The sequence below is a fragment of the Mobula hypostoma genome, chromosome 3 (genome assembly GCF_963921235.1).
Source record: "Mobula hypostoma chromosome 3, sMobHyp1.1, whole genome shotgun sequence".
NCBI lineage: Eukaryota > Metazoa > Chordata > Chondrichthyes > Myliobatiformes > Myliobatidae > Mobula > Mobula hypostoma.
In genome coordinates this window covers 54,941,353-54,955,388 of record NC_086099.1, presented here as the reverse complement: position 1 = coordinate 54,955,388, position 14,036 = coordinate 54,941,353, and the positions used below count along the sequence as shown (strand labels likewise).

The window sequence follows — 14,036 nt, the reverse complement described above, 5'->3', positions numbered from 1 at the left end:
AATAATTTTTGTTTTATCCTGGTACTTCTAGTGTTTATGGTTGGGATTTATCAGTCAGTCAGGCTTGAAGGAACCATCCTTTGTGATCTACTAGCAGCTTAAAGTGCTGCAGGTAAAACTAGGTCAAGAATATTGAAAACCTGCAGTACAATAGCATTGCAGCTACTCCAAAGCGATTTAGTGAATAGTAGAACAGACATAAGAGGGGATTCCTGCTTCTGCTTCCTAACTTTTTTATGTTCTTACTAAATATTCTTTAAGCTAATTTTGGAGTACTGGTTGTGTCAGCCAAGGGTACAGAAATGCTATCAAAACTGTGGGGCCAAACATGTTCAGAGCAATCATTCAGGCTGCTGATAAAGCACATGCACTCAAACATCTGTATGCTCCCCTCTCGACACTGTCTTTGTCCAGCAGCTACTAATGACCCCCAGAAATGCTTTTGATATTCTCGTAAATGAATATGTAAGATGTAAAAGCTCAGATTATAAAATCAATGCACACACATGAAAAGAATGATGTGGATATTTGTTTTCTGTAATGGGACTGAAAGACCAGAAATGAATATTAAAACAAAAGCAAATAAAAATGATGAAAAACAAGGAACAGCATACTTGGATCCAGCAAGGGAGAATTATGTTTCTTGCCTGTTCCATAATCCACTTTCTTTCAGTCTGTAAAACCAATTACTCAAGTAAAAATGAATGAATGAAAAATCTGGGTCACTTAATACATAATACATATGCCTTGCTTTATCATCTTACAAAAAATTTAAATGTGCAAAAATCCTATTTTTATTTACCTACAAACTTTTGTAGATTGTTTTAAAAAGTGTTGTATCTCCCCACCTTCAGAAACCTTTTTAACTACATTTCTTCACAAATCAGCTCTGCACAATGTAGCACTTGTTTGGATAGTAGAGGTGACAATTCAATAATAATAATAATAATAATAATAATAATATTAATAAAATGACTTATTTATAGAGCACTTTTCAAACAAACAATGTAGTTCAAAATGTCTTACAATGGGACAAAATGTAAACGTGAAAATATAAGACAAAATAATCTTAGATAAAAGCAAGGTTAAATAAATAAGTTTTCAGCTGGCATTTAGATGTGTCAACTGAGTCTTCATCCCTTATAGCTTCAGGTATTAAGTTCCACAGCGTCACAGCATAGTTTAAAAATAGCTGACGTGCCAATTATCTTTGGAGCGATTGTTTAAATTTAAGAGACCAGTGGAAGAAGTCCTGAGAGCTCGAGCAGGATTGTAAAACATTAGTGATTCTGTGATGTACTCCTATCCCAGACCATTGAGAGCTTTAAAATCATGTACAAGAACTTTAAAATCAATTCTTAGATACAGGACACAACAATATAATTTTAAAATGTGTTTCCAATTTGTTGTTTGGTGTAGTTGAAACAAAGTTTATTTATTCACATTATAGATAATAGGTACACCTTATACAGGCTGTAAGTAATGGAGAATATATAGATTGCATATCAATAAAAATGCAACATTGACTTTGACACAAGCTGGATACCATCATGGCAGCCAACACATATGTTCAACTTGTGGTCAGAACACAGCACTCCTCCTCTCTTTTCAAACTCTTGATTTAAAAAGTTTAATGATGACCATGAAAGTCATTGTCAATTATTGTAAAGTCCCATCTGGTTCACTAATGTTCTGTAGGAAAGGAAGCCCCATCTTTATCCGATCATGCACTAATGATCTCAGGGTTCCAATCACAAAAATAATCTTCTACCATCACTGTCAACCTCCTATTACCAAGCCAGGAATGGATCCAGTTTGCTAGGTGGCCTAGATCCCATGAGTTTTAACCTTTGGACCAATTTCTCATGTGAGACCTTGTCAAAGGCCTTACTGAAGTCCAGGCAGGCTACATCAGTCACACTATTCTCTTCATTTCTTTGAAAAATTCAGTTAGTTTGTCCAGACAGGATTTCTCCCCAACAGAATCATAATGGCTTTGTTTTCCCTGCCTTCGAACATGCAGAGTAATTTTGTCTTTCAGAAGTTTTCTCAGCAACTTGGCTTACAATCAACACAGGGCCATTATTTTTTGCCTTATGGAGACATGAGAAATGGCAGGTGCTGGAATCTGGATCAAAACACAAAGTGCTGGAGGAATTCAGCAGGTCAGGCAGCTTTTAGGCCGTCCATATTTCAGGCCAAGATCCTTCTTCTGTTTCTTCTTATTACCTAGTTTATGTCTGATACAACTCTTGAGTCCTTCTGAGATACATTTGCGGCCAGCAAGCATTTTAAAAACTCTTTCAAACTCCTCTCTTGCCTCCAATAGTACCTGGAACAGATTTTTTCAGGCTTGGGGATTTTATCCAACTTTAAGCCTACTAACGAATCCAACACTTCCTCTTTTTCAATGAAAATATGTTCTAGCATTTCACTTCCTGAATTCTCCGGCTGCATTACCTTCTCTATATTAAATACAAATGAGAAGTATTCATTCTCCTCTTGGACTCTTAACTTCACAAGATAGCTTGATATGATCTTGCACCCTTATTGTTTACTGGATTGCACTTTCTCTGTAGCTTTTACATTTTATTCTGCGTAGTTATTGTTTTACCTTTTACTGCTGCAATGAACAGTGTGAAGTTTTGATCTGTATGAACAGTGTGCAAGACAAGCTTTTCAGCGTGCCTTGGATTGGAATAAACCAATTCCAATTCTAGACCACAACTACTTCTCTGGATCCACACACAGTTTAGCCCTCTTTCTCTGGTACCAATTTACCTTTAATGCACATAATGCTTTGGGATTTTCCTTAAACTTTTTCACCCATGATACTTCGATCTCCTTTATTTGTGATCCTAATTTATTTCTATGTACTTTTCATTTCTTCATATCTTCTGTATCTGTCCTTTGATTTCAGTTTATGCAGCCTTTCATAGACCTTGTTATGAAGAGTTTCTTGGACTTAAAGGGAATCTGGTTGGCCATGAACTTTTAATTTTACTTTTCAATGACTCTAACTTGCCGGATATGACCTACCCACTGATAGCTGCTCCCAGCATACTTTAATGATATCGAAATTGATCTTCCCCGTTTCAGAGTTTACTTTCCAAACCATCTTGGTTCTTTCCATAAATATCTCAAAAATTATCATTTTGGCAACTAGCTCCAAAATGTCCTCAAACTAACACTTCATTCACTTGCCAGATTACATTCCACAATTTTTGGTTGAATACTGCCCCTTCTCTAGTAGAATTATTTAAGTATCAGCTCAAAAAAATCTCTCTTGGATGCACTTCAAAAATTCCATCTTTTCACACTAAAGTGATTCCAGTTAATGGAGACAAAAGAGGCTGCAGATGCTGGAATATGGAGCAAAGATACAACCTAGTGGAAGAACTCAGTGGGCCAGCCAGCATCTGAGGAAGCAGCCGAATGTCAGGGTCTTGACCTGAACCACTGACTATCCTATCTCCACAGATCTGTTATTTTTATTGTGTTCCTAAAGTCACACATTTTAAAGTTTATTAACAGCCTATTTTGTATTCATATTGCCATTGAATAAGCCAGTAATAACTACAGTTATGTCATATAAAATGATGTGAGTTATGCCTGGCGCTTTAGGTGTTCGACAACATAATAAGCTTAAAATACTTCTTTGAGTCCTTATGTAAAAACGTATTTCAGTATTAGAAAATGGAACAGAAGATTTTTCAGCCCCTTAAACTTACCCCACCAATTTGATCTGATCTGCCCCAGACCTAATTTTTTGTGTTAATCCACAAAGCCCTCAATTCTTTGATATTTCAAAACTACAGTATAACCATTTCTCTTTAAATACCTTGAGTGATTTGCCTTCAACAGCCATCCATGACAGAGCTCCGAAGATTCAACACTCTGTGTGAGGAGACCTTTACTTTGCCTTTTAACTGTGACCCTTCACTTAAGATCCTCAAAACATTCATGCTTCTCAAAAACAAGAGCATTGAGTTACCTGGATAACAGCAATACATGCATCAGGCTGATGTTTATCAAGTACATGTTGATGTTCAACAACATCATTCCATCACTACTAATCAACAAGCTTCGAAACCTGAGCCTCTGCATCTCTTCTACAATTGGATCCTTGACTTCCTCATCAGGAAACCACAGTCAGTGTGGATCCAATAACATCTCCTCCTTGCTGACAGTCAACATGGGCATATCTCGAGGATGTGTGATTAGCCCACTGCTCTATTCTGTTTAGACTCACGACTGTGCAGCTAGGCACAGCTTAAGCACCATCTATAAAGTCGCCGATGACACTACTTTTGTTGACAGAATCTCAAACGACAACAAGGAGAGGCATATAGGAATAAGGTAGATTAGCTTGTTGAGAGGTGTCACAACAACAACCTTACACTCGATGTCAACAAGAGTGGCATATTGGATTTTGTAAAACATTGAATAAATGTCTGTCAGGTCAAACGACAACTTAATTCTTTCTGAAACTCCCACCACATGATGTCTGTTAAACATTGAGATAACCATGAGTAACCATTAAAATGTGAATCCCGGTCTGGATTTGGGCTTATTGTTTATAAGGTTTTAAGGTACTTTTGAAAGCCCGAGGAATGTTGTATATCTGGACGTAAGTAAATGAGGAAATATCTAATTGATCTATGAAGTCTGTGTTAATGGTCACCGAGAGACAGACAGAGTTTGTTTGTTTCTGTGTGTCTCTGTGCTTGTGTAGCTTGTCAATATACTGGGCTGTTTTTGGACTTTCTTTGCACTTCAGCCGGGTCTGGAAATCGCGATCAGTGCCTGTGACCGAAGGATGGTTTCACGAGTAAGTTGGAAATTGGAGAACAGCAACAACCGAGTGGTGAAGGAAGTCTGAGACCAGAAATCTTCCCCCGACAACAGCAACAATCAAGTGGTGACTAAGAATCGTGAGTCCAGAAATCTTCGTGACTTGTTATATAGCATTGTGTGTGGTTTATTTGTGCTTACTATTTATGATAATAAATTAAGCTTAAGTTACTTTGTGTTTGTACAGTTATTACCACATCTCCTGGACACTCGAATTGTTGGATCTAGTCATCCCAGCCTATTACGTAAGACCAGGGAATTAATTGTGGATTTCAGGAAAGGGAAGTCAAGAGAACACACACCATTCTTCACTGAGGGGTCAATCATGGAAAAGGTGAGAAGCTCCAAGTTCCTGAGCTTAACATCTCAGATGACCGATCCTGGTCTCAACACGTTGATGCAGTTTCGAAGAAGGCATGCAATTGGATATACTTCATCAGGAATTCAAGGTGATTTGGTAGTGTCACCAAAGACTCGAGCAAATTTCTACAAATGTGGAGTGGGAGGCATTCTGACTGCCCGGTGTGGAAGCTCCAATGTACAGGATCAAAAGAGAGTGCAGAGGTTTGCGGACTTATCCAGCTCCATTGTGGGCAACCTCTCCACCACCAAGGTCATCTTCAAAAGGCAATGCCTCAAGAACGCAGTATCAATTATGAAGGACCCTTGCCTGATGAGATCATGACCACCATCAGGGATGAAGTACAGGAGCCTGAGAGCCCACATCGAACGTTTTAGGAACAGCTTCTTCCCCTCCGCCATCCACTTTCTGAACAGTCTATGAACACTGCCTTACTAATTTTCTTTTCCTGTATTTATTTAGTATCGCAACTTACAGTAATTTTGTATTGTCTTGCACTGTACTGCTGCCACAGTACAATGAATTTCACAGCTTGTCAGTAATAACAAACCTGATTCTGTTTCTGATTCATCTACCTTGTCATGTGCTCTTAGTATCTTTTATATTCAAATATATTCACCCCTCATCTTCTAATCTTCAAATTACATAAATCTAATTTCTTCAGCCACTTGTAATAGAACAACCCTCACATTCCAAAAAATATCCTAGTGAATCTTTTTTAGGCTTCCCCTGCCAGTATAGCCTTTATTATACAGGGACCTAGACTGTGCACAGTATTTCAGGGGCGACCTCTCCATAACCCTGTACAATTCTAATAAAGCTTCTTTATTTCTTAATTTCAACTTTTTTGCAATAAGATCCAATATGATAGGTTCATTCCTTACCACTTACAGTCATAGAGTAAAACAGCATGGAAGTTCAAGTTCAAGTTTCAACTTTAATTATCATTCAACCAAATATAGATACAGCCAAATAGTCATAGTCATAATTTATTGATCCCAGGGGAAATTGGTTTTCGTTACAGTTGCACCATAAATAATAAATAGTAATAACACCATAAATAGTTAAATAGTAATATGTAAATTATGTCAGGAAATAAGTCCAGGACCAGCTTATTGGCTTAGGGTGTCTGACCCTCCAAGGGAGGAGTTGTAAATGAAGCAGTATTCCTCCAGCGCCAAGGTGCTAAACGCATTACTCACAACACACAGCACACCGCAGATAGCACATAGCCCAAAGAGCACATTTTGTAATGACTTCAGTAAAACCTACAGTCACAAAGAGAAAGAAAATGTAGCTCAAGTCGCAGTGTTGTCGTTGTCCGGGTCCAGCTTGTTCTTCCACTGAGTGAACACTGGAGGGCAGCACTGACGGGAGAGGCCAGCCCCCAACCCAGAACAAAATCCAATGACACAACGAGTTCCGGTGTCTCCTCTGACTGTGACCGCAACAGGCGAGGGCGTGGGGTCATTGCCCATACAACAACTGAGGCAATGCAGCTCCCCTACCTTCTGTTTCATCAAAAGAACCAGACCTAGGGTATTCTATGCTATCAATGTCCAACAGGGTCTTGCGATCCCTATAAAAATGTCCAAGACAAGCATTCACACCTTTTATTGGACCATGCATTGTCCCAGCACAATGATATGTAACAAGTCCAGGTGACAACACAACAACAGTACAAAGAAAGTTCAGTGCCATTGCTATTGAACAACTCGCTAATGGGATAGTCCTGCAGTAATTGATGTTCTTAGTATCCAGCAGTGACTTGTGATTGTAAAGAAGATACACGGGACGAACAGGTACATCTTTGATTGGACCCAGAGTGGCCGTTGCATCCAAGGGCACCGCCATCTTACCAGAAGCAGGCCTTTCTGTTCATTTTGTCCGTACAGACCTGCTAACCTAATCCCATTTGCCTTCTTGTTGTACATGCCTAAGAACCTTTTATGAGTCATGGTGTAGAACACCTGATCCTTCTTTTCTTTGCGCACGCACAGTTTTTCTCCATTTGCCAAGGTGCATGACCTCATATTTTCCCACATCAAACTCCGTTTCCCTAGTTTTCTCCCATTCACTCTGAATATTCTTTTTACATATGCCTCCCACCTGCTTTCACATGATCAGCAAACTTGCGTGCATTTTGCCCCTTCTCCAGATCATTAATACAAATTATAATTAACGGAGAGCCAAGGAGTGATTCTTGAGGCACTCCTCTAGTTTCACCCATACAGCCTGAAATTGACCCATTAATTGATCGTCAACACACTCACCACGCTGGAGAAATTCAACAGGTCAGGCAGCGTCTATAAAGGGAACCTTTCCCTTTCACCTGGATCTTCTGCCAGCTGTTCTCCTTCCACTCCCCCATCTTTTAATTCTAATTTCTGCCTCTCTCCTTTCCTGATGAAGTGTTTTGGCCTGAAACATCAACAGTTTATTTCCCTTTGCTTGACCTGCTAAGTTCCTCCAGCATTTTGTGTGTGTTGCTCAAGATTTCCAGCATCTGTAGGATCTCTTGTGCTTCCATTTATCGCCGGTCTCCGTCTTCAATCTTCAGTCTGTGCTAATGTGCACTCTAACAAATGGTGAGCTCTCGTTCCATTCTCATTCTCGTAGCAGTGAAAAGAGCAGTGTTACATGACTGAATTATTTTGGTTATTACATGTCAAAGAAGTGCTAATTTCCACAACCAATGTAGAACCACTGACAATTAAGTATAAATTCAAGTTAGAAAGCAGACACAATAGATTAAATGTGCCAAGTATTCACCTCTAATATGTGCCAGTGATAGAGCAGCCATGCCCTTTTAAATATACAGTAGGTTGCTTTTTTTTTGTGTGATGGTTTCCAGTTAGTAGTTATTGAATTTGCTTTAAATGGTATATATTTGACAAAATGAGATTAGAATTGATAGGCCATTTCTTTAAATGGTAAATTAATTCAATGAATTCAATTTAATTCCAACCTGTTGCCCGGAGGACCAGAATGATGGAATTGCCCAAATGCTATAGTTACATCCTTGAATAATTAAAAATTGCACAGTATCTAAAGTGGATAATCTAATGACTTAATCAAAGTGCTCCATCCCATTGAAAGAATTGAGATTAGACGAACGATGGTTCATTTGTTCAATGCTTGCTATTTAATGAAATATTCTAACACGAGGAAATAACCCAAAAGATTCAATTTTTTTGAATTGAAAACAGATTAAAATCCTAGTAAGCATGGTCTGTGATCTGTGGCTCCAATGAAATCAAGAATAACAACTTTATATGTGGAGAAAGTCCTGTTTTTCATGAGGATGCAAGAAATAATTGGACACCAAGCTAAGGGATAAATCGATGAATACAGCCAAATTGTTGTCTTTTTTAAGAGAGATTTGCTCATCATAGTCTGAGATCTGGAAATGGACAGTCTGAGGGACATGGAGACAAAATTCTACGTAATGCAAACTGGTTGACTGAAGCCACAATGATGCACTGGAGGGGCAACAACATTCTGGAGTGCAAGAAGAGCTACCATGGGGTGGGAGAAAGTTAACAGAAATAGAAAGGGGTAAAGGATTTTAACACTATAAAGAACTTCAGTCAACACACACCAAAGTTGCTGGTGAACGCAGCAGACCAGGCAGCATCTCTAGGAAGAGGTACAGTTGACGTTTCGGGCCCAGACCCTTCATGTTGTTCTTTGTGACCCTTCGAAAACTTCAGTGTTTCTCACCATGCCCGCCACAGGCAGATGTTGATGAAATATATGTTTTAGCTGCATTTTTGACTACACCAATCTGAAATGCCCCAGGAGATTTTTTTCTCTACATTAAGAGCTCTGGAGTGACTTTTATATTGCCACTGCCCTGCCTGAGTCAGGGTGATAGCTGAAGCGACATTGTGAACAGAATTGTAAAAGCATTCTTACAGTTCTCATTTCCTGCCAGACCTTGACTAAGGCAGAATTAGTTTCATAAATAAGTGAAACTGAGGGCTAGATCACATTATGGTGAGTTATGATCCTATCCTTGCTTCTGTTCATTTTGCTGCTTGAGGTTCCTAAATATGGCCACAGACCATGTGACGTATTCGATCTTTAAAACATTTTAAAAAGTCTCATAGCTTCTTATTGCTAAAATTGCTGAAGGTCTGAGAATATATTTTGTTATAAGAATTTTGACAGTGGGGCAGGAGTTGTCCATGGACTATCCCCGACTTGCTCTGTCATTCAATGAGAATAATGGCAGATTAATTCTAACCTCAACTACACTTTCCTCCCTATGACCAATGATTCTTGATGTCTCTATTATCAAAATTTCTTCAACAACTCTGCCTATACAACTCTCTTGGGGTATTGAATTCCAAACATACACAGCCCTCCGAGAAGGAATTCTTCTTCACCTCAGTCTGAAACTCCAACCACTAATTTCAGATGCCTTATTGCGGAGGAAATATAATTTCAGATAAATCGTATCAAGCTCTATATCAGAATACTACATGCTTCAATAAAGATAATCTGTCATTTTTTAAAAACTCCAACCTTTCTTCATAAAACAATTCCTTCAAACCAGGAATCAATCTGGACATAGAGTTATAGTCTAAGTGTCATAGAGTCACACAATACAGAAACAGGCCCTTCAGCCCAACTGGCCGAGATGTCCATCTAAGCTAGTCCCATTTGTCCTCATTTTTCCCATATTCGTTCTTTATGTAGAAGTTTTAAAGAAGGTGCAGTAGATATTTACCAGGGTGTTGCCTGGATTGAAGAGCATGTCTTATAAGTATAGATTGAGCAACCTAACTTTTTTCTTTCTCTAGCAAAGGAGGATGAGAGGTGACCTAATAGAGGTGTACAAGATGATAAGAGGCATAGATCGAGTGTATAGCCAGAGACTTTTCATCCGAGCTGAAATGGCTGATACCAGTAGGATTTTAAGGTGACTGGAGGAAAGTATGGGTGGGGGGGGGTAGGATGTTAGAGTTAAGTTCTTTACACAGAGAGTGGCGTGCATGTGGGACATCCTGCCAGAGGTGGTGGGGGGGCAGTGTGCTTTAGGGGTATTTAAGAAACATTTAGATAGGCACATGGATGATAGAAAAACAGAGGGCTACGTAGGACAGAATGGTAAGTTTAATCTTAGAATAAGTTAAAATTTAAGTACAACATATGGGTTGAAGAGCCTGTACTGTGCCGCGCTGTAGTTTTTTATGTTCTGTGTTTTATCTTTCTCACAATAAAGCTAAATAATCACGGCGTGAAACAGAGTTAACACATTAGATCAAAGGCCCTTTGTTTATGAAGGATCTTTGTCCTGAAATATTAACTTTGTTTCTCTTTCTGCAAACATTGTCTGACCTACTGTGTGTTTCTAGCATTTTATTTGGCCTTCCATCATTGCAGGTTCTTGTCTTTGAAGAAGAACAATTCCCTTGCTTTCCTTATCAGATATACCCACATGCTGATTTTTCATGAATGTGCAACGGCTCCACTAGTTATATCCATCCTTTAATTCCCATTGTGCCTTCAAAGAAATTGGTTACATCCAGGTGTTAAACGGATGAGGTCCTCCATGACTGCTTTGAATCGGTGGACTGGTTAGTATTCAAGGACTCGGCAACTAACCTCGATGAGTATGCCTCAGCTGTCACGGACTTTATCTAGAAATGCACAGAGGACTGTGTGTCTCGCAAGACGATCCAGGTATTCCCTAACCGGAAACTTTGGATGAATTATGAGGTCCAGTCCCTTTTGAAGGCTAGAGCTGTGGCTTTTAGGTCCGGGGATACCAGTCGCTACATGAAATCCAGGCGTGAACTCCGGAAAGCCATTAAGGGCGCCAAGAGGCAATATTGAGCCAAATTGGAAGCCCAGGCTAGCCAAAGGGATGCCGGTAGACTATGGCAGGGTCTAAATGAGATCACTGGGCGCAAAGAAAAGGCTGGGAATATCAATAACTGTGGCACTTCTCTTCCTGATGAACTTAATGTATTCTACGCAAGATTCGAACAGAAGAGGAGTGTCCTACTCCCTCCAGATGAACCGGACCTGGTGGCATCGAGATTAATCGTCACCGAGGAGGATGTTAGAAGGGCCTTCCTGAAGATAAATCCAAGGAAGGCGACGGGCCCAGATGGCGTCCCGGGACAGGTTCTCCGAGCCTGTGCAAGCGAGCTAGCTGGAGTGTTTGCTGAGATCTTCAACTGCTGCTTGCTTCAGTCTAAGATCCCCTTGTGTTTTAAGAAGGCAAAGATAATCCCGATGCCGAAGGAGAGCAAGGTGGCATACCTGAATGACTATCGACCTGTGGCTCTGACATCAATTGCTATGAAGTGCTTCGAGCGATTAGTTATAGCACACATCAACCCCAGCCTACCGGTCAACCTCGACGCTTTGCAATTCGCCTACCAGAGCAACAGGTCAACTGCAGATGTCATCTCTCTGGCCCTACATTCCTCCTTAGAACACCTGGAGAATAAAGACGCATATGTAAGGCTCCTTTTCATTGACCACAGCTCTGCCTTTAATATCATTATTCCAAATAAGCTGATTCTTAAGCTCCGGAACCTGGGCTTTAGCACTCAGATCTGCAGCTGGATCTTCAACTTCTGCACAGACAGGACCCAGGCTGTAAAAATAGGGGACAAGCTCTCCTCTACAATCACTCTGAGCACCGGTGCCCCACAAGGCTGTGTACTCAGCCCCCTGCTGTACTCACTGTACACCTATGATTGTGTAGCCAAGTTTCCATCGAACTCAATATATAAGTTTGCTGATGACACCACAATTGTAGGCTGTATCTCGGGTAATGATGAGTTTGAGTACAGAGAGAAAATTAAGAACCTGGTGGCATGGTGCGAAGACAATAACCTATCCCTCCATGTCAGCAAGACGAAGGAATCGGTTGTTGACTTCAGAAGGAGTAGTGGACCACACGACCCCATTTATATCAGTGGTGTGGAAGTGGAACAGGTCAAAAGCTTTAAGTTCCTCGGGGTCAATATCACAAGTGACCTGACTTGGTCCAACCAAGCAGAGTCCACTGCCAAGAAGGCCACCAGCGCCTTTACTTCCTGAGGAAGCTAAGGAAATTTGGCCTGTCCCCTAAAACCCTCACTAATTTTTATAGATGCACCGTAGAAAGCATTCTTCTGGGGTGCATCACAACCTGGTATGGAAGTTGTCCTGTCCAAGACCGGAAGAAGCTGCAGAAGATCGTGAACACAGCCCAGCACATCACACAAACCAATCTTCCATCTTTGGACTCACTTTACACCGCACGCTGCCAGAGCAGTGCTGCCAGGATAATCAAGGACATGACCCACCCAGCCAACACACTTTTCATCCCTCTTCCCTCCGGGAGAAGGCTCAGGAGCTTGAAGACTCGTACGGCTAGATTTGGGAACAGCTTCTTTCCAACTGTGATAAGACTGCTGAACGGAGCCTGACCCGGATCTGGGCCATACCCACCAAATATCCGGATCTGCCTCTCGGTTTTTTTGCACTATCTTACTTTCCCTTTTCTATTTTCTATTTATGATTTATAATTTAAATTTTTAATATTTACTATCGATTTGTACTCCAGGGAGCACGAAGAGCAGAATAATATCGCTGTGATGATTGTACACTCTAGTATCAATTGTTTGGCGACAATAAAGTATAAAGTATAATTCAAAGGCGACTGGAGGAAAGTGTGGGGAGGGATGTCATAAGTCATTTCTTTACACAGAGAGCGGTAGGTGCATGGAATGCACTGCCAGGATGATGGAGACGAAGATACTGTGCATTAGGGGCATTTAAAAACCTCTTAGCAAACATTCAGAAATATGATTGCAGAGGGGAAGAAGTTGTTCCTGAAATGTTGCATGTGGGTCTTCAGGCTCCTGTACCTCCTTCCTGATGTTAGTAGTGAGAAGAAGGCATGACCCAGATGATGAAGGTATTTAATGATAGATGCTGCCTTCTTGAGATGTCACCTTTTGAAGATGCCCTCAGTGGTGGGGAGAATGGTGCCTGTGATGGACCTGGTTGTGTCTACAACTCTCTGCAGCATCTCTTGATCTTCTGCAATGGAGCCTCCAAATGAGGTGGTGATGCAACAAGCCAGGAAGTTCTCCACAATATATGTGACATAATTTGTGAGAATCTTGTGATATAACCAAATTACTGATGAAGTATATCCACTGGCATGCCTTCTTTGTGATTACATCAATATGTTGGCCTCAGGTTGGATACTCAGACGTTGATACCCAGGGACTTGGAGATGCTTACCCTTTCCACTGCTGACCCCTCAGTGAGAATAAGCATGTGCTCTGCAGACCTCCACCTCCTTAAGTCCACAGTCAAGTCCATTGAGTTCAAAGTTGTTGTTGCAACACCACTCATTCACATGACCTATCTCTTTCCTGTGCACCTCAATAGAAGCAGGAATATTTACCTTGAATTCCTGCTAAACACTAGATAAGAACTTTGGAAAGCACTCTCACAGATTAATGTCCTGCAAACATACTCAACAGTTAATGCAGTCAAGTTCCAACACATGGAATAATTCTTGAATTACTACATTTCTGCTTCCAATGACTGGTACAGAGAGCTCATATACAGGTTGGAAGGTTGCTGCAGAGGGTTACACAACAAGCTCCATTAAAGGAACAACCCTCTCTTCCATTGAGGACTTTCTCAAGAGGCAGTGCCTGTAAAAGTTGGCATCCATCACTAAGGACTCTCAACAGTGTATATGCACTCTTCTCATTACTATCGTTGGGCTGGAGGCACAGGAACCTTAACATTGACACTCAATGTTTTAGGAAAATTTTATTTGCTTCCGCCATTA

The 14,036-nt window shown here is 40.6% G+C and overlaps 1 long non-coding RNA gene across 2 annotated transcripts in view; it reads left to right on the top strand.

The window, feature by feature from the left end:
* LOC134343415 (uncharacterized) overlaps positions 1-14,036 on the top strand; it is a 131,166-nt gene that overhangs the window by 61,958 nt on the left and 55,172 nt on the right. The window contains exons 2-3 of one of the 2 annotated variants that reach the window (XR_010017223.1): positions 4,781-4,934; positions 5,042-5,760. The exons of the other annotated variant lie outside the window; for it this stretch is intronic. This is a non-coding gene — a long non-coding RNA (uncharacterized LOC134343415). Of the gene's footprint in view, positions 1-4,780; positions 4,935-5,041; positions 5,761-14,036 lie in introns of those variants that run through there. 2 annotated transcript variants of the gene reach the window in all.